Consider the following 25,713-nt stretch of genomic DNA (forward strand, 5'->3'; position numbering starts at 1 on the left):
CCTAACCATTAAGTGTTTCTGTGGTGCACCGACGTTAACTGACAGTCAGCAGACTGTCATCTAACTGTGCATTGTTATTATATTTTGAGTTTCAAACTCCAGGTACCATAAATATAAAAAATGTATAAAACTCCAAGTGTCATGTAGTCACTTGAGTATGTACAATTTAATTCTACTCCCGGTAAGTTTGATTCATTAATTAATAGGCTTTTTTCGGCTCATTTCAGTTATAGACTACAATATACGATGCCTCGAGCCTATCATAACTCATTGAAATGCGCTGCCATCTTAATGCGGTACATTTATAAAACCCTGGTAATCTCTAGAAAACATGATGTGAGCCACAGTCAAATTTAACTGTGGTCAACTACTCTATTTAACTTTGACCGAGGTCAGTGCACCAGAATTTTGCGTTGAATTGGGTCAAGTGCAACTTTACTGCAGTTAACTTTTAACTTATGTTGGGGCCATCAGTCTTTCGACATTTCTTTATAGGGAGTCTAGCGGAGAACTGTCTCCCCACCTACCACTCGTTCTCCTGCTACATGTCCCGCCCACCTCCACATTATTCCTAGTATGTCTCCTCCCAGTCCAGTCTGTTCCCTGATCCATTGTCTGTTTCCCCATCTCTCTGTACTCGTTAAAGCACTGCATAAAGAGTACGTGTACTGACGAGAGTACAGGTGATGACTAACACAGAATCACAAAATATCAGAAGTGTAAGGCCCATGTTACAACCCAGAAGCAGATAATGACAGCAGCGCTCAAAGTGGCCTGTCAGTGAACAAGAAAATATGGCACTAAAATCCGTGTTTCTAATTTGAAATACGTGGTATTGATGACAGTATGTTTTTTATATTCTGTATATGTGGGCCTCCTATTAAAGTGTGAGTTGGAAACTGAATGGTTTTTTGTAAGAATGAAAGGTAATATATTTGAGAAATCTTAATCAAAAACGAAGATTAACTTATCGTAGTTAGTGTTCACTGTCGTGTAAAATTTTATGATATCCTGGTTGCCTTTTGACTGTAAAATTATTTATTTGCAAAACCCAGTATTGCGTTTTTGACTGTGTGCCAGTTACCAATTGCAGATAATTATGCTTTGGCGCATGTCAAAACGTAAAAATCTTCTGACTTGACATGAGGCAACGCAGAAGCTACTTTTGTCACATTGTATTCCCGATTATGACATTATTGTGTGTCTTGCACTGTCTCAGTTGCATTGTAAATATGTTGTTCTGTGCTTAATTTTTGCTCACATCCATGATATTGGGTGGCATTAATGATTACATATATCTTTTTGTTTTGTATAAAACAGAAGCTGTTTTCGTTGATAGTATTCTGAGGACACGTCTGTTTGTTATTTCTTACAGATTCGTGTGTGAAGTGCTTCATTTAAATGCATAGTAGGATATTGCTCGTATTCTCCTTTTTTTTCACTTTCTTCCATTTAATGGATACCTCTGAAATTTGAATTGGAGAGGATAATTATAGAAAATAGATTTCTGCTGTAATATATTGTGTGTAGTACATATTAGTAAAGTGTGAACATGTTTGTGTAACTACTGTTGCATTTTTAGCATATGCAACGAAGAATGCACTAGTCACTAAGCTTATAAAGCATACTCAGCTACATGTGCATCCATACTCTGCAAACTACTGTAGAAGGCATAGCACTCAGTGGTGAGAAGCAATACCTTTGAAAGTAAATTACATACTTTTTCCGTGACAAGACGTCGTAAACTTGAATACTGATGCTGTCAAAACTTGTTAACATGGGAGTTCTCCATTAAATGCGAGAAAGTACAGAAAATATATGCAAAGAAAAATATGCTTAACATGCAATCAAATCGAGCAGTTCTCACATCTATTACTAAGCAGTAACAAAGTTCATAAGACTACATAATTCATGCAACGAAACCTGCTTCTGTTTTATATGAAACAAAGACAAAACAATTATTTATTACACCCAGTATTATATATGTGAGCCGAAATTGGACAGAATGCAGGCAACATATTTACAATGCAATTCGAAGTGTGTAACACACAAGAAATTTCAATCAGTAACACAATACAATGAAAGCAGCTTCTGTTAACTAAGAAATGAATGGAAAAAAAAACTTTTACAAGAAGCCCCTATATGGTTTTCACCACGGTAGTGACTAGCACAGGCAGTGAATGACTGCACAGACAATACTAGCAACACAGACACTAGCAGTATTGGGTATCAGATCGGATGACACCAGCACAGGAGAAGATGGACAAACATAGAACATGTAGTCAGCAGAGTGTCACGAAAACAAGTGTTCACTAGACAGCAATGTTAGATTGTCAGAGAATGTAAAAACAGAGGACAGCACACACCGCTGTGAAGAGTAAACAAACCTAGATGTAGCACCGTGCCATCATAGGGCAAGAAGGTCCTACATGCTGCCGAGGCCCTCGCCCTCTGATGACGTGTGGTGGTAGATCAGGTGACGGCTGCCCAGGAGTCGGAGGCTCAGTATCTTTCTGATATACTCCCTCCTAGACGGCATTGGTGCTGGCATTCTGTATATCTAAACTCTTTTCGTATGTCCGTATTTTCCTATCTTTTTAATACACACACACACTATCTGATCAAAGTTATCCCTACACGTATTAGTGGGCATTAATACGAGGTGGAATCCAAAATTTTCAGGACTGGTGCTGCCACCTGGAAAGTAGGAGTAGTAGATCTTTGCACCGCTCGGTGGCGAGAGCTGCATATCTGAGGAGTCAGTGTGCGGAGTGTCATTCAGCTGGGAGGACATGTTGTGTCCACAGTGATTTCTGTAATACTGTGTTTGGTGTGTAGCAATTTTATAATGGATCCGTGAACAGAATAGCGTGTGTGTATCAAATTCTGTGCAAATCTCGGGGAAAAGTGCTATGGAGACCCTTGCAGTAATTCACCAAGTGTTTGGGGGAAAGAGCGTGAGCCATACATGTGTGTCTGAGTGGCACGCTTGATTCCTGGAAGGTCTGTTGCCGAACTTCGACAGTTGGTTTGTGTGGATCGACGTCGAATCATTCGAGACCTTGCAGATGAAGGGTATTGGTTATGGGACATGTCAACAAATGTTGACTGATGAATTGGGGGCATGCATCGTGTTGCCACAAAATTTGTGCCAAGGATCTCGACTGCCGATCAGAAGGCACAGCATGTCGAAGTGTGCACGGACCTTTGTCAGATGATCCAACCTTCTTGTCACGGGTTATCAATGGCGATGAGAGCTGGAGTTACGGTTATGACCCAGAGACAAAGCAACAATCATCCCAGTGGAAGAGCCCAGGCTGTCAGAGACCCAAAAAAGCGAGACAGGTGAATAGCAAAGTGAAGAGCGTGATCTTAGTTTTCTTTGATACCAAGATGCACAAAAGAATTCGTCCCACCCAACCAAACGGGGAATTCCACATACTACTGTGACATTTTGCGATGGCTCTGTGAAAACGGGCGACAACAGCCCGAACTTGGGCATCAAGGGAACTGGCTGCTGCATCACGACAATGCGCCCTGTCACACGTCCTTGCTCACCAGGACCTTTTTGGCAAAAAGAGCATATGGTGGTTGTATCCCACCCACAATACTTGCCAGATTTGGTACCTTGCGACTTCGCGCTATTCCCAAAACTGAAACTAAAGTTGGAAGGCCGTCGGTTCGACACACTAGAGAGGATTCGAGAAGCATCGCTGTTGGTGATAAACACCCTCAAAGAACAGGACTTCGAGAAAATGTTTGACCAGTGGCAGAAGCACTGGGACCGGTGTGTACGTGCAGATGGGAACTGCTTCGAGGGTGATGGTGACCATTGGTCCAAAGGTAAGGTTTTCAACAGATGGCAGCACCAGTCCTCTGAAAATTTCGGATAGCACCTCGTATATTGGGTGTGTCCGCCCTTCAGCTTTGTGATTGTTTCATCTCTGCTGGGGACACTTTCAGTGAGGTATCTGAATGTACGTGGAGGAATGACAGCCCATTATTCTGGACTAGTTAAGAAGGTAGTGATGCTGGACACTGGGGTCTGGGGCGAAATTGATTTTTTAACTCATTGTGAAGGTTCTCCGTTGCGTTCATTTCGGGACTGGGCAGTCTAGTCTACTTCAGAAATGTTGTTGACCACCAGCTGTTGCTCCACAGATGATCCTTTTGTGACATAGTGCATTGTCATGCTTATACAACCAATCATCGTCTCCCCAATCTGTTCCCCTACAGCACAAGCTACACATTGCTGTAAAATGTGTTCTATCCTTCCACATTTAGTGTTTTCTTAAGTGCAGTAACGGGACCACTCCCTAACATTGAAAAACTGTGCCCTACTGTACCAGTACCTCATCTGCAGTTTACTGTTGTCATTACACATACGGCAGATAATGTTCTCTCTGGTTATAGCATGATTCATCGCTCCTTTCCTGTTGTCTGCTGTCTAGTGCCATTGCTGTCTACAGCATCCCAAGTGTCGCTTAGCGCTGACTAGAGAAATATATGGTTTATGAGGAGTTGCTCAACCAATGTACTTCAGTGCTCAACTCCCCACATGCTGTCATTATTCTAGCGGGCTGGTAGCACTCTGGAACTCACAGGGTATCTCTTCTGCTGATTTCACGCAGTTTGTTTATAACCGCCCTCTGCACTGCTTGATTCAGTACAGGGTATGTGCCTGATCTTGGTTTACCTGTTGTTGTCCCTTCCCGTTTGCGCTTGACAGTCACACCGCCAACAGCTGACTGGTTTTGTTACTGAGGTTACATCTAATGACTAGTCCATGTCCAAAGTTACAGAGCTCTCCTGGCCAACCCATTTTGCTGCTCTGCTAACAGCGCAATACTCCTTGACTTTTTCCATACTGACAGGTCTGCCTCACGTGACCTGTGGTGGTGGTCAATTCTGCATTACGTATGGGTGTGTGAATACTTCGGATCAGAGAGTGTAAATTGTTGATTTTAAGTGTATCTGTTCCATAATTAGTTTTAAATTGTAAAGTATTTAAATCTGAAACTTTGTTAAAAATCTAAGAAATCAAATTCTATGAATAGTACAGTTTAATCTTCTGAAAACAGTGCTTGTCTTAGTCACTAGGTGGCAGTTCCTCTTTAAATGGCAGCATATAAAACAAAAATACTGGGACAATCAAGCAGTACAGAGGGTGGTTATAAAAGAACTGCATGAAATCAGCAGAAGAATCCTATGTGAGTTCCAGAGTGCTACCAGCTGGGTATAATAATGACGGCGTGTAGGTTGTTAAACACCATGAAGTATGATGGTTTAGCAGCTCCTCATAAACCAAGTAATTCCCAGCATACCTCTCCTACTGCTTACTCTGCAATCATCACTTTGCGAGTGGTTTTCCCATTTCCGTAGCTGGTGGTCTAGTGGCTAGCGTTGCTGCCTCTGGATCACGGGATCCCGGGTTCGATTCTCAACCGGGTTGGGGATTTTCTCTGTCTGGAGACTGGGTGTTTGTGTTGTCCTCATCATTTCATCATCATTCGTGACTGTGGCGAGATTGGGCTGTGGAAAGATTGGGACTTTGTACAGGCACTGATAACCACACAAACCAATCACCACCACCACCATTAAAAGTCTGTGTTTTTGTGTCATAAGTCCAGTATGGTAATACTTTTTTTGACAATCTATATAGTTAAAAAAAATAGAGTCCAGGCCGTTTTTCTTCTCATGTTTGTTTTTAGTCTCATTGTATCAGGTCTACTTTCAAACTTGTTATGAAATTATTCTTCCATACTTTGTCAAAGCTTTTCTTCTCAAAACAGACCAGTGTTATCACCAAACAAAGGAGTGTCATATATATGTGAATCACAAACATGAATTCCTCCTCTATTTCCAAATTAAAGGATCACAGGACTTCCTATATGAGCGTGGACCATAATTCGATGACTTGTAACCTCATTTCCAGACTCCTCTACCAATGCGAATTTCTCACCAGCACTATGCTAATGCAGGTTGAATTGATGCTGTTTTTCTCGAGACCTGGCAGTACAGATTTCACAAAAACTTTCTCAAAAATGTATGAACACCAGTTGTAGAGAGAGTTCATACTCATTGCTCTGTGTGCAGTTTCGATTACCAGCTGGCAGTTGACTGAGCACAATGTAGAGAGACAGTTGTGTGTGTGTGTGTGTGTGTGTGTGTGTGTGTGTGTGTGTGTGTGTGCGCGCGCCCATGTTTTTCCTATAGCCAGAAAAATAATGTGTAATTCATCTCTTTGATCGATACAAACATTTAAAGAGGTTTTGCATCATTTGTGCTATTTTTTTCTCTTGTCAGTTTGCCATTTGCCAGTCCATATGTTCTGTCTACAAATGTTCTTGGGTGTGTCTCGAATGTAGAGAAATGCCATGTTTAATTTGGAATATGAGTGAACATTTTAGACCTGATACACTTCAACCAAATTGGGTAAATAGCTCGACAGGAGAAGTTTGAAGGGAAAAGAAGCTGTGTTGTCAAATTGATGTTATTGCTTGTACTGTACTAGTGTTGGGTAACATTTTTGTAGCAGAATATGCAGATACTGCAGTTCGTTAATTTGGAGAAGCAGGCTGCAGAAGATTGGGAAAACACTAAATGGGAGACAAGCTTGCTTGGTTGGATTCTTTGCTGAATTGATAGCTGATTGAGATGTTTGACCATTAGAGAAGTCGAGTGTTGTTCTCTTATTAAGTGAATTATCACATACGGTATCTGAGCAGTTGACACTGATACAGGATGTATAAATACCTTTTAGGCACACAGGCACAGCAGCCATATTGGAATGTGACATCACCAGAAGTGGACCATATGTTATACGAAGTTTCAGTTCGTAAGGGTGTTGTTAGAAATTCCAGTTTTTTATAAGGGAAGTTTGAAAACAGTGTGTGAAAACAGTGCATCTCCAGAATTTGAAGATAAAAACAGCACATATTAGAGATAATGAACAGTATTTCAGATATGCTTATTGAAGACTGATGAAAAAGGCTTTTTTCAGGTTGTAAAGCCTGAAATATATGTTGTGAGTTGGAGACATGGCCCAAGATACAAACCAGAGGACTTGCTATTTTTCTCTCTTGTGCAAATTATTTCTCCAGCTGCCTAAGCTTCATGATGGAATCTGAAAACTTTCTACTCCCCTACCCAAGCACATTTCCTTTTCATCTGCCGCTTCCAGTAATGCTGTTACAGAACTGAGCACTGTGTATGAATTATGAGCTCCTTCAATGAAGCTATCGTTGCTTTTCTTCTTGGTTTGCTCTACATCCATTCTAAAAATTCTTTTTGCATGTAAATATTTGCTGCAAAATATTTCATTTGGTCTGGTATCACTTGTACTTTCGAGTGATTATTTAACAGCCATTCAGTGTATTTTAATTTTTTCAGTTCACTAATATACCACACTTTGCCTGTATATGATATACTTGCAGGACATTTTTTATTCTTTTGTGGTTAGATGTAGTCAAATGTAGTTTTAACAGTCTGGAAGAGCCTTTGGCTTTCATCAGTTTCTGCCGTTTCCTGTAACTGAGGCTGCGATTCTGTTGCAGATAATGCTGTTTGAAAAGCATAGAATGTTTCCTTCTTTATGACCCTTTTTGTGAATACATTATTAAAATGCCAGAAAATTAATTCTTTTTATATGAAGTTTCTTAATTAGAGTTAAGTGAGTGAACTGCAGCTGCTATAAAACTTGCTGTGTTGAGAACAGATTGGGGGAGGAATGATTGATTTCCCTGATTGGTTTTCTTGTGTTGCTGTGTATTAAGAAATATTTATTTTCTGTTTGTATTTTGCTATATTTAGTTCTTCATTCGTTTGTTCATGTTGTAAAAATCTCATTCTGCTGAACAAGTCGAGATACACATTAACAGCCAAAAGGTGGCACTGTGTCTTATTCGTGTGAAGTATACAAATAATAAATCAGGGCAGGAGGAAAGTATTTCGTTTGAAAAAAAAAAAAAGTCATTGCATTCTTTTTGTAATATCCAGCTGTGGTTTTATTTGTGACTTTGTACTAAGCATTTATGTTACGTTACTCATTTTAGGGATCGTCGTCGTCACCGGTGTACACTCTGGAATAAAAAATTGGTTAATATCAGTAATGGTGTGAACTGGTAGTCACACTGCTGAGGCCAAAGATTCTGATAAAATATTGGAGTGGCTAGTAAGATATTCTTTTAGTTTCTTTTGAAGATCTTGGGATTTCAAATTTTCTTCCTGATGTCGTCCAGTACCATGTTAGATTTTTTTTAGTGCAAGTATGCTTGCAACTTTTTCTCTGTTTCCATTACAGTATCTCTGTAATAAAGGAAAAGTGGTTTTATAGCATTGTAAGAATATTTTTTTGAAGAGACATTTTTCATCTCCTGTGTGTCCTTAGTAGACTTTCGTGTAGTAAATTCTCTCTAAATGGTGGAGGTGAATCAGCATTTATGATTCAGGGTAACTGTACTCTCTCTCTTTTTCAACTAAACACGACTGCTGAGCATGGTTTATTGCTGTCCTGTTACCAGCATAGTCAGATAAACCATTTGTTATGGAGTTCACACCTGTTTCATGAAAAACAGCTGGAATTAGTGCAATAGTGCTTGATGACTTATTGTATGGCCTTTTTTTAGTTGGGAATATTACTACAGGAAGGAAACCAAAGTTGGACAACGATGTCCTCAACCAGTACATTTAGTACAATCACTTTTTTCCAAGATGAAATTAATGTTGAAATAAGCACATACAGTGACTTCCTAGATATTTCTATTAAGTACTATTAGCACGCTGATTACCTGGTGAAGTTTTAAAAAAGTTGTATTGCGGTCCTTTTGACTGACAGAACTAAAATAACTTGACTGCAGCACTCATTTATGACTTTGGCCTAGAATTTTATTCCACTTTCTATGGATACAGCCAATTCTTGTTTCCTTATACTATGCCTACAGTAATTTGATACTGACAATTATCATATAGGTGTATGTGTTCAATTTCTGTGACTTCTAAATGATGTTTTGTTGCATATAACACAGCTGTAGAACTACCTTTCAATCTTTCAGTTGCATTTAGTTATGAAAGAAGCTCATCTTTCTTATGTATCATGCTTGTTATGTTTTCATGAAGAAGTCCAAATTTATTTCAGTAAAGTGTACCACAAAGTTAAGAGTGAGTACAGTTTTACTCGAGTAAAATCTGCCTTGTAGTTTGTGCACAACTTCTTTCAGGTGAGACAAAAAATAGCTTTGTTTCTAAAGTGAGAGAAATATTTCAGTATCTTGTACTGTGTTGCTCTCTGTGTGTGTGTTATGTATCTGAGTGACTTTTTGTAACAGTTTACTGATTCATATTGTCATACAACTCTTCTGTGCTGAAGAATAAATTTTCATTGACTCTGAGGCTCGAAAGTATTTAGTGTTCATTATGATTCTTATCAGATTTTTGAGTTTTCAGGATTTTTATTTCAAAGAGGTACAGGATCATTTTGGACAATTATACAAATATCTACAAAATCATTTTTGAATACCCTCCAAAACTTGTTTTAATGAATTCAGTGTTCCACAGATTAAACCACGTAGGAAGAAAAATTATGAGGTAAGTGCCTTGTGATTAAATTAATACCACACACTGACAAATTTTTCAGTGAAGTGTATAAAAGTCACATAAATGTTTTGTGCTTAAGGTTCCTCTAGGTCTGAAAAATCAGAAAAATAAGAGCTTTGACTTCTCTCTCTCTCTCTCTCTCTCTCTCTTTTTAAATGAAGAATGTCTGAGATGCTTCATTCCATCAAATGATGCGGCTTTTGTGTGCTGTGAGCACATTTTGAAGGATAAGTGGAGATTTTTACATTTTGTGATAGCCCTCTTGATTGATTTCAAAAGGGAAAGGTCTGTGTATTGTTGCATATGACTGATTTTTTCACTGCTAAAAAAGGTAATCTCCCAACAGAGAGAGAGAGAGAGAGAGAGAGAGAGAGAGAGAGAGAACTTTACGATTACAGTTTGTTTTCGGGACTACAGATGCGTATTTGGAGTACTTTGATAAAGCAATAATATATGTTCGCGAATTGCAGAGCGGTTTGGTTCCATTATTTTACATAAAGGTATAATTTTTCTCAATTTAATTATAAGGGTATATAGGAGAAGAAAAGATGGAAAAACCATTGCCATTCCATATATGGAACTTCTTTGAGTCCATATACTGTAGATGCAGCATGCATCATACTGCAGTTCTGACAGAGACCTGGCCATCTGTGTGTCATGTCATCAGGCTGTGTACAGGGCTGTACTGCAGGTGCTGTTTGATGTGTCTACCATTCACCTTTATAACAGCTTGAACTCTGCTGGGGACAATTCAGTGAGGTTTCTGATTGTCTGTACAGGAATGGCAGTTAATTCTTCCTCAAGAGCCGAAACCAGAGAACGTAGTGATTTAGGATGCCAGAATCTGGAGCGTGTTCCAGTGGGTTCAGTTTGAAGATCTGGGAGGCCAGTCTATTTCAGGAATGTTATTGTCCACAAACCATTGTCTCTCGGATGTTGCTTGTGACAGGGTGCATTGTCATGCTGTCTCAGACCTGTTGTTCTACTTCATGCAGTATGCAGTGCTGTAAAATGTGTTCAAATCCAGAGCTACATCTACGTAGATACTCTACAAGGCACCTCGTAGTGCGTGGCAGAGGGTACCCTGTACTACTACTTGTCATTTCCTTTCCTGTTCCACTCACAATAGAGTGAGTGTCTATATGCCTCCGTACAAGCCCTAATTTCTCTTATCTTCGTGGTCCTTGCTGCAGTGTATGTTGATGGCAGTAGACTCGTTCGGCAGTCAGTTTCGAATGCCGCTTCTCTAAATTTTCTCAATAATGTTCCTCAAAAAGAACATTGCCTTCCCTCCAGGGATTCCCATTTGAGCTCTCGAAGCATCTCCGTAACAGTTATGTGTTGTTCGAATCTACCGGTAACAAATCTAGCAGCCCACCTCTGAACTGTCTCGATGTCCTCCCGCAATCTGATCTGGCACGGATCCCAAATACTCGAAAAGTACTCGAGAATAGGTCGCATCACTCTTTCCTAAAATTCTCCAAATAAACCGAAGTCAACCATTCGTGTTCCCTACCACAGTTCTCACATGCTTGTTCCACCTTGTATCACTCGGCAGCATTACTCCCAGATATTTAAACAGACTGACTGACTGTCAAACAGGCTAGCAATACTGTATCTGAACATTACAAGTGTGATCTTCTTACTCATCTGCATCAACTTACATTTTTCCACGTTAGCTGCCATTCATCATACAAATTGGAAATTTTCTCTAAGTTGTCTTGTATCTTCTTACAGTCACTCAGCTTGAACACATTACGATACCCCATGGCATTATCAGCAAACGACCACAGATTGCTGCCTGCCAAATCATGTATGTATATAGAGAACAGCAGACACGTCTCTGGGACACTCCTTGTCTCTGATGAACGCTCACTGTCATATCCTTCCGCATTTAGTGTTTTTGTAAGCACAATAAGGGGACCGTGCCATAACCGCAGGAACAGCCCCGTTCTGCAACACTCTCTCCTTTGTACTTCACTGTTGGCACTACGCATGGTGGCAAGTAACATTCTCCACGTATTCGCCGAATCCAAATCCTTCCATTGGATTGCCACACAGCTTGGTATAAAACTTCCTGGCAGATTAAAACTGTGTGCCAGGCCGAGACTCGAACTCGGGACATTTGCCTTTCACGGGCAAGTGCTCTACCACCACTGAGCTACCCAAGCACGACTCCCGACCCATCCTCACAGCTTTAATTCTGCCAGTATCTCATGTCTCCTACCTTCCAAACTTCACAGAAGATTCTTCCATCTTTCATGCACAGAATGTCTCTCGCAACCTTCAGTCTTCTTCCAGCAATGGTTTTGTGCAGGCTGCGTAGACCACTTATTCTCAATACTTCATCATTTGAAATGTGGTCGCTATAACTAATCTTCAGAAATTCCTCTCGAGGATTGTTGCTGAAAAATATCGAGCCTATGTGTGGATTTTGCTGGCATTTTCCAGGTCTCACATGTACATGGCTATCAGAAGCATAGCTGAGCTTTGAAGATGTTACTTACAGGCTATAACTGCCATATGTATCACATTTGTTGAAAGACTGGAGAAACTTTCCCAGTTCGACTGTTGATGTCTGCATCTATGTCGCCATTGTTGCAGATAAGGCTGCTGCGATACGAAAATCCGCCAATATTCTGCCGTACCTTCTGTTGCACTATAATTTGAGTAGATACTTTTTATGCACATTGTCTTTATCTTATCACTAAATTATGGTTCTTGAAATTTTATGAGTAAGCTTTCATGGGACCTTTTGTTTCTATCTTCATGTGTCTGGGAGTTCAGGTGTGTCAGAATATCTGTGACACTTTCTGGTAGGTCAAAGAAACCTGTTGCGATTCGTGCTGCCCTTCTTAGTACACATTCACCTTGACCTGTAGTCGTATTTGGTGTGGGTCTGTCACACTTCAGCTGTCTTCTGCTATGGGTCACATGAATGTTACACAAGCAGTCTCCATTTAGACTGACTGCATTTCCTTACCATGGATCAAAGTATGTCACTCGCTTTACTTACGACTAAGGCTTTGTAATCATTGAGTATCTTACTCCACAAACTGTTGCACCTGTGTATTTGTACAAGTCGGCTCGTTCAACTGTCTCGCGGTAGCGTTCGCACTTCCTGAGCACGGGGTCCCGGGTTCGATTCCCGGCGGGGTCAGGGATTTTCACCTGTCTCCAGATGACTGGGTGTTTGTGTAGTCCTCATTATTTCATCATCATTCCTGAAAGTGGCGAGATGGGACTGAGCAAAGGTTGGGAAATTGTATGGGCGAAGATAACCGCGCAGTTGAGCGCCCCACAAACCAAACAACAACATCATCATCAACATCCAACTGTATTCATTGATGTAATACTTAAGACTTCATTTCCTGTTTTTTTATTTTATTTATTTATTTCCTACCCCCCCCCCCCTCCCCCACGGATACCACTTTGAATGGAGTGATTTCCTCCTCAAAAGTGAGCATGGGATCTATTAACAGTATTATGAAAAGTGTGGATTGCTACTTATTGTAAAGATGACATATTGAGTTGCAGACAGGTACAACAAAAAGAATGATACACATGTAGTTTTTGGCCACAACCTTCTTCAGAGAAGAAAACATATACACATTCACATAAGCAAGCACACCTCCCATATACATGCCACTATCTCCAGCCACCATGGCCAGAATGCAATGGTTGTTGTTGTTGTTGTTGTCGTTGTTGTGGTGGTCTTCAGTCCTGAGACTGGTTTGATGCAGCTCTCCATGCTACCCTATCCTGTGCAAGCTTCTTCACCTCCCAGTACTTACTGCAACCTACATCCTTCTGAATCTGCTTAGTGTATTCATCTCTTGGTCTCCCTCTACGATTTTTACCCTCCACGCTGCCCTCCAATACTAAATTGGTGATCCCTTGATGTCTCAGATCATGTTCTACCAATCGATCCCTTCTTCTAGTCAAGTGGTGCCACAAGCTCCTCTTTTCCCCAATTCTATTCAATACCTCCTCATTAGTTATGTGATCTACCTATCTAATCTTCAGCATTCTTCTGTAACACCACATTTCGAAAGCTTCTTTTCTCTTCTTGTCCAAACTATTTATCGTCCATGTTTCACTTCCATACATGGCTACACTCCATACAAATGCTTTCAGAAATGACTTCCGGACACTTAAATCTATACTCGATGTTAACAAGTTTTTCTTCTTCAGAAACACTTTCCTTGCCATTGCCAGTCTACATTTTATATCCTCTCTACTTCGACCATCATCAGTTATTTTGCTCCCCAAATAGCAAAACTCCTTTGCTACTTTAAGTGTCCCATTTCCTAATTTAATTCCCTCAACATCACCCGACTTAATTCGACTACATTCCATTATCCTCGTTTTGCTTTTGTTGATGTTCATCTTATATCCTTCTTTCAAGACACTGTCCATTCTGTTCAGCTGCTCTTCCAGGTCCTTTGCTGTCTCTGACAGAATTACAATGTCATCGGTGAACCTCAAAGTTTTTATTTCTACTCCGTGGATTTTAATACCTACTCCGAACTTTTCTTTTGTTTCCTTTACTGCTTGCTCAATATACAGATTGAATAGCATCGGGGATAGGCTACAACCCTGTCTCACTCGCTTCCCAACCGCTGCTTCCCTTTTATGTCCGTCGACTCTTATAACTTCCATCTGCTTTCTGTACAAATTGTAAATAGCCTTTCGCTCCGTGTATTTTACCCCTGCCACCTTCAGAATTTGAAAGAGAGTATTCCAATCAACACTGTCAAAAGCTTTCTCTAAGTCTACAAATGCTAGAAATTTAGGTGTGCCTTTCCTTAATCTTTCTTCTAAGATAAGGCGTAAGGTTAGTATTGCCTCACATGTTCCAATATTTCTACGGAATCGAAACTGATCTTCCCCGAGGACGGCTTTGCTTTCTTTGGGATTGGAATTATTATATTCTTCTTGAAGTCTGAGGGTATTTCACCTGTCTCATACATCTCGCTCACCAAATTGTCGAGTTTAGTCAGGACTGGCTGTCCCAAGGCCGTCAGTAGTTCTAATGGAATGTTGTCTACTGCCGGGGCCTTGTTTCGACTCAGGTCTTTCAGTGCTGTATCAAACTCTTCACGCAGTATCATATCTCCCATTTCATCTTCATCTACATCCTCTTCCATTTCCATAATATTGTCCTCAAGTGCATCGCCCTTGTATAGACCCTCTATATACTCCTTCCAGCTTTCTGTTTTCCCTTCTTTACTTGGTGTTGTATCGAATGCAAGCAGCACTCTGGAGTGGAGTGGGGTGGGTAGGGGGGAGGGATACCTGCCCTACATCTCCAACCCTCACCCTCATGGTGCGTTGCTTCCTCCCAGTGCATCCACCACTCTCTTTCCTCCTCTTTGCCCGTCTCTTTTTCCGCTCCTTGTTTCCCCTCCTCTTTCTTGCTTCACAGCCTCCTGACACTTTGCCTGGCAGCACACACCCAGACAGCACTGACTCTTCAACTCCCACTCGTGCCTTGCTATTCCTCCCCCCTTTCCCACCCCCTCCATATTGCTTCTTGCATTCTATGCAGCGCCATTGCGTTCTAGCCAGTGCTGCTGGAGATAGCAGTCCTATGTGCAAGAGGTGCGTTCGATTGAGTGAATGTGTGTTTTCATTTCTGGAGAAAGCTCTGACAAAAGTTAAGTGGGTAACAGTCTATCCTTTCCATGATATTGTTGCTATTCCTATCTGGACTTCCCTTTGGTATCAGTTAATTTTGTTGTTACTGTAAAACATTGCATCCTCATTAAGAATTCTGATGTGTTGTCTTCACTGTCCGTGGTTACCAACATCTTCGTGCAGAACTTGACTGTGCAGCACAATCTCCCAGAGTGAATGCACGGACCAACTGCAATATGCGTCATTTACATAAAAGTGTTAATGCAGGATTTTGGAAATGACTGTTTGTGGGATCTGGAGCTCACAACTCGATCTGTTGGCTTCACTGGAACGCTACTCAAATGTGATGGACATTTTTCTCTGACACAGAAGGCCACCTGGGACTGTTGCCTTTGCAAAGGCAGTCCTTATCTTCAAACTGTTCATACCAGGCATAAATGGAGACTCTCTCACTGGTGGCTCCCAGCAAAAGTGTGTGTGAAGTACCCATCAGACAAAGGTTGCTGACTCTCATATTGCCTACTGAACTAGCTATTCTCTTCTGGTATGGTTGCCTTTTTTACTCTTGCTTTCTGGTGGTAGCAGCCTGCAACAAAGGAATCACCCATATGTAAAAAAAGAATCAACCACATCCAGAGATACTCCAGTAACACCTTAAGGTTTGAAGAAAATGAGTTGTACTGTTCCAGTGCATGAATTTTTTGGAACTGTAAAATTCTTTTGTGCTCATCCCGTATGTTCAGAAGGAATCCCGAGTCCAGTCCCATTTCTCGAGTAATGGGAGAACCAAATTCCAAAAAGACATCTTTCTCAGACAAAATCAAAGAGGTATTTTTCCTTGCAAAGTCGTACCCTTAGCTAGAAACTCCCCAGGAAGGAGTTACCCCATTTTTACAGAAAACCCTACTGTTTCTGAATAAATATACAAGAGTAAGAGTAAGAGTATAGGGCTTAGCAGTGTGAGCCCCATCCATCTCTCAAGGAGTGGAAGCCAAGCTGACGATTTGCAGCATTGTACCCAGGGTGGACTGGGGTCCTCTGGTTTGGAGTCGAGTGGAGAATCTAAACCAGAGGGTATGTTGACTCTGTGACGAAAGTGGTTGTAGATTCCTCAACCTACGCTGTGGGGTGGAAGGTTGTAGGACGCCCCTTGATAGATCAGGGGTGCACTACACACAGGAAGCAGCTACATGGGTAGCACTGTACTTGTGGCATGCACTTGGGGTTTTTTTAGATTAGGTTCTTCCCCACAGGAAACAAACCATTGGTTGAAAAATTACCAGTTTATGACACTGATGTGAATGTGACAATTGTAAAAATTGTTGTTTCACCTAAACAGTTCCTTCCAAAGGATTTAAATATGCAAAATCTCATGTTAGTAAATTGTTGAAGTGTCTGTAGCAAGATCCCAGAGTTACTCTCCGAAATAAACAGTAGAAATGCCAATATTGTATTAGGTACCGAAAGCTGGTTGAAACCAGACATAAATAGCAGTGAAATTTTGAACTCGGATTGGACAGCGTTTATTAAGGGTAGGACTGATGCTATGGGAGGTGGTGTGTTCATTGCAGTTAAAAGCTGTTTAAACACAGTTGAGATCGATACTGGGTCGGACTGTGAAATAGTCTGGATAAAGCTGTCAATCAGACAAGAAGTGACCATTGTATTAGGATGTTTTTATAGACCTCTAGCATTCGCAACAAACATCACGGAACGTTTCAGGGAAAGTCCTGAATACATAGGAAATAAATATCCAAATTATCCATTCGTTGTAGGTGGAGACTTAAATCCAGTAACTGGGAAAATCACACGTTTTCACAGGGGATAGAAGCAAAGACTCGTATGAAGTTATTCTAGGAGCGCACTCAGCATACAGTGTTGAGCAATTGGTTAGAAAACCATCTCGAGATGGGAACATATTAGATATCTTGGCGACAAACAGACCTGATCTTTTTGAGTAAGTTAATCTAGAAGAAGGTATTAGTGACCATAATGTCGTCGTGGCTTCTACGTCAGTGGAAGCTTCAAGTTTTCTTGTTTGGGAAAGCAAAGAAAAGTGTCATTAATGAATATCTTCATAGTCAGCTCCACCAAGCATTCACCGCAGGACACAAAGATATTGAGCATCTTTGGTTGGAATTTAAAGGTATTGTCCACCACATGCTAGAGAAACATGTGAGTAGCAAAAATATAGGAGAGGGAAAGGATCCACCTTGGTTCAACAAACATATTAGGAAGTTGTGAAACTTCCTGTCTCCGCAATATCCTTTCTTTCAGGAGTGCTAGTTCTGCAAGGTTCGCAGGAGAGCTTCTGTAAAGTTTGGAAGGTAGGAGACGAGGTACTGGCAGAAGTGAAGCTGTGAGTACCGGGCGTGAGTCGTGCTTCGGTAGCTCAGTTGGTAGAGCACTTGCCCGCGAAAGGCAAAGGTCCCGAGTTCGAGTCTCGGTCGGGCACACAGTTTTAATCTGCCAGGAAGTTTCATATCAGCGCACACTCCGCTGCAGAGTGAAAATCTCATTCTGGAAACATCCCCCAGGCTGTGGCTAAGCCATGTCTCCGCAATATCCTTTCTTTCAGGAGTGCTAGTTCTGCAAGGTTCGCAGGAGAGCTTCTGTAAAGTTTGGAAGGTAGGAGACGAGGTACTGGCAGAAGTAAAGCTGTGAGTACCGGGCGTGAGTCGTGCTTGGGTAGCTCAGTTGGTAGAGCACTTGCCCGCGAAAGGCAAAGGTCCCGAGTTCGAGTCTCGGTCGGGCACACAGTTTTAATCTGCCAGGAAGTTTCATATCAGCGCACACTCCGCTGCAGAGTGAAAATCTCATTCTGGATATTAGGAAGTTGCTGAGAAAGCAGAGAATTTTTCACAGTCATTTTAAATGTAGTCACTGCCTCACTGACAAACAGAAATTATGCGAAATTAAAGCAGCTGTCAGAAGGACAATGAGAGATTCTTTTAACGAATTTGAAAGCAATATTTTATCTGCAGATTCTAAAAATAACACCAAAAAATTTTGGTTGTACGTAAAATCTATGAATGCTACAAATAATTCATTACCTTATCTTGCTGACAGTACAGTTAATGTAACAGATGATGACAAACGGAAGGCTGAAATTCTAAATCTATCTTTCAAAAACTCGTTTACGGTAGAGCAATGCAGCACCATTCAGTTATCAAACAAATGCAAGGATGGCTGACGTGATGTTTAGTGTATTTGGGATTGTAAAACAGTTAAGATCCTCAGACGCCAGGAAGGCATCTGGCCCAGACGGTATCCCCATAAGATTTTGTGTTGACTATACTACAAATATAGCACCATTCTTATCCATCATCTATCAGAGATCATTGGAACAGCGGAAAGTTCCACGGGACTGGAAGAAGGCCCAGGTCATAGCAATCTATAAAAAGAGTAAAAAAATCGAATGAACATAATTACCGGTCAATTTCACTGATACTGATTTGTTGTAGAATTGTGGAACATATTTTGTGTTCAGACATAATGATCTTTCTAGACTCTGAGAATCTCATCTGCAGAAACCAGCACGGGTTTAGGAAACAGCAGTCATGGGAGACACAGCTGGTCCTCTTGGTGCATGATGTACAACAGGATCTAGATACCGCCTCCCAGGTTGATGCCATATTCCTAGACTTTTGAAAGGCGTTCGACTCAGTTCCACACTGTCACTTGCTCCAAAAAGCGCGCACTTATGGTCTATCCGATGACATATACAGTTGGATAGAAAGTATTTTAACAGACAGGGAGCAGTATGTCGTCCTGAACGGGATGACTTCAACGGAAACAAGCGTAACTTCAGGTGTGCCCAAGGGCAGCATAATAGGTCCGCTGCTTCTTACGATTTACATAAATGATCTGGTTGATAGTATTGACAGCGGCTTCAGACTGTTTGCCGATGATGCTGTAGTCTACAGGAAAGTAGTATCACATGAAAGTTGTGAACAAATCAATGAGGATTTGCAGAAAATAAATGCGTGGTGTAATGACTGGCAGTTATCTCTCAATATTAGTAAGTGTAACCTACTGTGTATAACAAGGCAAAAATCCCCCATTAATGTAAGATTACAAAATAAATGCCCAGTCTTTGGAAGCAGTAACATCCGTCAAGTATCTGGGTTTGACATATTCGAAATGATCTCAAATGGAATGATCAGATTACACAAGTAACGGGTAGGTCGAACTGTAGATTGCAGTTTATTGGCAGAATCCTGAAGCGATGCAGTCCTTCAACAAAGGAAATTGCTTACAATACTTTAGTTCTTCCAGTGCTGGATTATTGTTCGTCTGTATGGGACCCATACCAGTTGGGTCTGACTCAAGAGATTGAGAAGGTCCAAAGAAGAGAAGCAAGATTCGTGATCAGTACATTTAGCCAAAAAGCATTACAAATCTTGTAGAAAGTTTGAAGTGGGACACACTTGCAGATAGATGACACATTAAACAGAAGGGGCTGCTCACTAAATTCCAAAATTTGATCTTCGCCGAGAATGTAGAGCATATATTATTACCACCAACTTTCAAATCGCACAATGGTCACCGTTCAAAGATAGGGGAAATTAGAGCTCGTACTGAGGTGTTCAGACAGTCGTTTTCCCTTGCGCGATCCACGATTGGAACAGAGTAGGGGAAATATGACTTTGGCGCGAATTGTGCCCTCCGCCACACAGCGCTTGGTGGCTAGCGGAGTATGTAAGTAGATGTAGATTGCAACGATTCATGTCAAATGTTACATGTTGAATGTTCTTCTGCCTGGTCCATTGATGAATGAAAGTGGTATTTTGATGTTTAATGAAATTTTACTCACATTAATTGACATCCGAACTGCACACTTGTCATGTAAACAAAACACAGACTTCACAAATCTCTTTGAGTTCCAAACAGACTCTCTAACAGGCTCAACAACAACTGACAACAACTCTAATTCACAGCCTTGCTGCTTTTCCTTGCATAGATTTTTAACAGTTGTTCACAAAATTTTCCATTATTAATGTTGTAGAATTTCAATGTTACAATTAAAATTTACAAAATGCAAAGAAACAGATGTTATAGCCGAATAAAGTATAAAATACACTATTTGGATAACAATCTTTTGTAGTAATATCTTAAGTTTTCCATAAGAAGATCAGTCTAAACTTTAATTACAATAATGTCTCATTATTTTAATTATATAATTAATTACAGTATGGATTTGGATACTAATATTTAATGGTGGTATGGATCTCATGCTTTATCCAATCACATACATAAAGTGCTCAAACGAGATTTTAAATTATGTTGTTGTTGAGGTCTTCAGTCCTGTGACTGGTTTGATGCAGCTCTCCATGCTACTCTATCCTGTGCAAGCTTCTTCACCTCCCAGGACCTACTGCAACCTACATCCATCTGAATCTGCTTAGTGTATTCATCTCTTGGTCTCCCTCTAAGATTTTTACCCTCCACGCTGCCCTCCGAATACTAAATTGGTGATCCCTTGATGCCTCAGAACATGTCCTACCAATCAATCCCTTCTTGTAGTCAAGGTGTGCCACAAACTTCTCTTCTCCCTAATTATATTCGATACCACCTCGTTAGTTATGTGATCTACCCATCTAATCTTCAGCATTCTTCTGTAGCACCACATTTCTAAATCCTCTCTTCTCTTCTTGTCTAAACTATTTATCGTCCACGTTTCACATCCATACATGGCCACACTCCATACAAATACTTTCAGAAAGGATTTCCCGACACTTAAATCTATACTCGATGTCAACAAATTTCGCTTCTTCAGAAACGCTTTCCTTGCCATTGCCAGTCTACATTTTATATCTTCTCTACTTCGACCATCATCAGTTATTTTGCTCCCCAAATAGCAAAACTCATTTACTACTTTAAGCATCTCATTTCCTAATCTAATACCATCAGCATTACCCGATTTAATTCGACTACATTCCATTATCCTCCTTTTGCTTTTGTTGATGTTCATCTTATATTCTCCTTTCAAGACACTGTCCATTCCGTTCAGCTGCTCTTCCAAGTCCTTTGCTGTCTCTGACAGAATTACAATGTCACCGGCGAACCTCAAAGTTTTTATTTCTTGTACATAGATTTTAATTCCTACTCCAAATTATCCTTTATTGCTTGCTCAATATACAGATTGAATAATATCGGGGATAGGCTACAACCCTGTCTCACTCCCTTCCCAACCACTGCTTCCCTTTCATGCCCCTCTATTCTTATAACTGCCATCTGGTTTCTGTACAAATTGTAAATACACTCCTGGAAATGGAAAAAAGAACACATTGACACCGGTGTGTCAGACCCACCATACTTGCTCCGGACACTGCGAGAGGGCTGTACAAGCAATGATCACACGCACGGCACAGCGGACACACCAGGAACCGCGGTGTTGGCCGTCGAATGGCGCTAGCTGCGCAGCATTTGTGCATCGCCGCTGTCAGTGTCAGCCAGTTTGCCGTGGCATACGGAGCTCCATCGCAGTCTTTTAACACTGGTAGCATGCCGCGACAGCGTGGACGTGAACCGTATGTGCAGTTGACGGACTTTGAGTGAGGGCGTATAGTGGGCATGCGGGAGGCCGGGTGGACGTACCGCCGAATTGCTCAACACGTGGGGCGTGAGGTCTCCACAGTACATCGATGTTGTCGCCAGTGGTCGGCGGAAGGTGCACGTGCTCGTCGACCTGGGACCGGACCGCAGCGACGCACGGATGCACGCCAAGACCGTAGGATCCTACGCAGTGCCGTAGGGGACCGCACCGCCACTTCCCAGCAAATTAGGGACACTGTTGCTCCTGGGGTATCGGCGAGGACCATTCGCAACCGTCTACATAAAGCTGGGCTACGGTCCCGCACACCGTTAGGCCGTCTTCCGCTCACGCCCCAACATCGTGCAGCCCGCCTCCAGTGGTGTCGCGACAGGCGTGAATGGAGGGACGAATGGAGACGTGTCGTCTTCAGCGATGAGAGTCGCTTCTGCCTTGGTGCCAATGATGGTCGTATGCGTGTTTGGCACCGTGCAGGTGAGCGCCACAATCAGGACTGCATACGACCGAGGCACACAGTGCCAACACCCGGCATCATGGTGTGGAGAGCGATCTCCTACACTGGCCGTACACCACTGGTGATCATCGAGGGGACACTGAATAGTGCACGGTACATCCAAACCGTCATCGAACCCATCGTTCTACCATTCCTAGACCGGCAAGGGAACTTGCTGTTCCAACAGGACAATGCACGTCCGCATGTATCCCGTGCCACCCAACGTGCTCTAGAAGGTGTAAGTCAACTACCCTGGCCAGCAAGATCTCCGGATCTGTCCCCTATTGAGCATGTTTGGGACTGGATGAAGCGTCGTCTCACGCGGTCTGCACGTCCAGCACGAACGCTGGTCCAACTGAGGCGCCAGGTGGAAATGGCATGGCAAGCCGTTCCACAGGACTACATCCAGCATCTCTACGATCGTCTCCATGGGAGAATAGCAGCCTGCATTGCTGCGAAAGGTGGATATACACTGTACTATTGCCGACATTGTGCATGCTCTGTTGCCTGTGTCTATGTGCCTGTGGTTCTGTCAGTGTGATCATGTGATGTATCTGACCCCAGGAATGTGTCAATAAAGTTTCCCCTTCCTGAGACAATGAATTCACGGTGTTCTTATTTCAATTTCCAGGAGTGTAGCTTTTGGCTCACTGTATTTTACCCCTGCCACCTTCATAATTTGAAAGAGAGTATTCCAGTCAACATTGTCAAAAGCTTTCTCTAAGTCTACAAATGATAGGAACATAGGTTTGCCTTTTCTTAATCTATCTTCTAAAATAAGTCGTAGGGTCAGTATTACCTCACGTGTTCCAACATTTCTTCGGAATCCAAACTGATCTTCCCTGAGGTCGGCTTCTACCAGTTTTTCCATTCATCTGTAAAGAATTCGCATTAGTATTTCACAGCCATGACCCATTAAACTGATAGTTCGGTAATTTTCACATCTGTCAACACCTGCTTTCTTTGGGATTGGAATTATTATATCCTTCTTGAAGTCTGAGGGTATTTCACCTGTCTCATACATCTTGCTTACCAGATGGTAGAGTTTTGTCAGGACTGGCTCTCCCAAGGCTGTCAGTAGTTCTAATGGAATGTTGTCTACTCCTGGAGCCTTGTTTCGACTCAGGTCTTTCAGTGCTCTGTCAAACTCTTCACGCAGTATCATTATCTCTCATTTCATCTTCATCTACATCGTCTTCCATTTTCATAATACTGTCCTCAAGTACATCGCTCTTGTATAGACCCTCTATATACTCCTTCCAGCTTTCTGCTTTCCCTTTTTTGCTTAGAACTGGGTTTCCATCTGAGCTCTATTCATACAAGTGGTTCTCCTTTCTCCAAAGGTCTCTTTAATTTTCCTGTAGACTGTATCTATCTTACCTTTGGTGAGATAAGCCTGTACATCCTTACATTTGTCCTCTAGCTATCCCTGTTTAGCACTTCGTTTCGATCTCATTTTTAAGACGTTTGTATTCCTTTTTGCCTGCTTCATTTACTGCATTTTTATATTTTCTCCTTTCATCAATTAAATTCAATATTTCTTCTGTTACACAAGGATTTCTATTAGCCTTCATCTTTTTACCTACTTGATCCTCTGCTGCCTTCACTACTTCAACCCTCAAAGCTACCCATTTTTCTTCTACTGTGTTTCTTTCCCCCATTCCTCTCAATTGTTCCCTTATACTGTCCCATCTCCCATCTCCTTAAATTCCCACCTTTTAGCAGTTTCTTCAGTTTTAATTTACAGTTCATAACCAATAGATTGTGGTCAGAGTCCACATCTGCCCCTGGAAATGTCTTACAATTTAAAACCTGGTCCCTGAATCTCTGTCTTACCATTATATAATCTATCTGATACTTTCTAGTATTTCCAGGCTTCTTCCATGTATACAGCCTTCTTTCATGATTCTTGAACGAAGTGTTAGCTATGATTAAGTTATGCTCTGTGCAGAATTCTACCAGGCCCCTTCCTCTTTCATTTCTTACCCCCAATCCATATTCACCTACTACATTTCCTTCTCTCCCTTTTCCTACTATCGAATTCCAGTCACTCATGACTATTAAATTTTCGTCTCCCTTCACTACCTGAATAATTTCTTTTATCTCATCATATATTTCATCAATTTCTTCATCATCTGCAGAGCTAGTTGGCGTATAAGCTTGTACTACTGTAGTAGGCGTGGGCTTCGTCTCTTATCTTGGCCAAAATAATGCATTGACTATGCTGTTTGTAGTAGCTTACCCGCATTCCTTACCCAAACCTACTCCTGCATTACCCCTATTTGATTTTGTATTTATAACCCTGTATTCACCTGACCAAAAGTCTTGTTCCTCCTGCCACCGAACTTCACTAATTCCCACTGTATCTAACTTTAACCTATCCATTTCCCTTTTTAAATTTTCTAACCTACCTGCCCGATTAAGGGATTTGACATTCCACACTCCGATCTGTAGAACGCCAGTTTTCTTTCTCCTGATAACGACATCCTCCTGAGTAATCCCTGCCCGGAGATCCGAATGCGGGACTATTTTACCTCCGGAATATTTTACCCAAGAGAATGTCATCATCATTTAACCATACAGTATAGCTGCATACCCTCGGGAAAAATTACGGCTGCAGTTTCCCCTTGCTTTCAGCTGTTCGCAGTACCATAACAGCAAGGCTGTTTTGGTTAGTGTTACAAGGCCAGATCAGTCAATCATCCAGACTGTTGCCCCTGCAACTACTGAAAAGGCTGCTGTCCCTCTTCAGGAACCACACGTTTGTCTGGCCTCTCAACAGATACCCCTCTGTTGTGGTTGCACCTACGATACGGCCATCTGTAACGCTGAGGCACGCAAGCCTCCCCACCAACGGCTAGGTCCATGGCTCATGGGGGGGGAGGGGGGGGGGCTTTAAATTATATAAATCGGAAAACTGTGTAATGTAAAAAAGTGGATAGCCAATCAGAAAAGTGTTTATAAAGAATATTAATTACAAAACATGACATAAAAATAGATAACAAATGAAAATACATTGCTAGCTTCTAACCTTCAAGCCGCTTTACAAGATAATGAGGTGGTCTGTGTTAACTCGTCACTTGATTCTAATTATGGTAATTAGAGGTGCCGATCACCTATGCCAACACTTTCACAGCAATTTATTATCTGTACCTTTTTATTTATTCCTTCAATTTGTCAATTAATCATTTAATTTAGCATTTGTACAATATTTTGTTGATGACAACAATCTCTTGATAATGATTACAATATACATTTTTCCAGAACCTTCTATTTGCTTTCACAATGAATATCAAGTATTATTAGCAAATTGGACAGAATGATATGCATATACACACACTTATTATAAGTCTTCACAAAATATTCCGATTTCTAGCAAATTGAGCCAAATAACACTTGTATGTGTATCTCTTATAACGTCCTAGGAAGC

The 25,713-nt window shown here is 41.4% G+C and overlaps 1 protein-coding gene across 1 annotated transcript in view; it reads left to right on the forward strand.

The window, feature by feature from the left end:
• Positions 1–25,713, forward strand: part of LOC126108684 (protein DDI1 homolog 2-like) — a 152,272-nt gene that overhangs the window by 84,900 nt on the left and 41,659 nt on the right. The window lies entirely within an intron of this gene.

The sequence above is a fragment of the Schistocerca cancellata genome, chromosome 11 (assembly GCF_023864275.1).
Source record: "Schistocerca cancellata isolate TAMUIC-IGC-003103 chromosome 11, iqSchCanc2.1, whole genome shotgun sequence".
Lineage (NCBI taxonomy): Eukaryota > Metazoa > Arthropoda > Insecta > Orthoptera > Acrididae > Schistocerca > Schistocerca cancellata.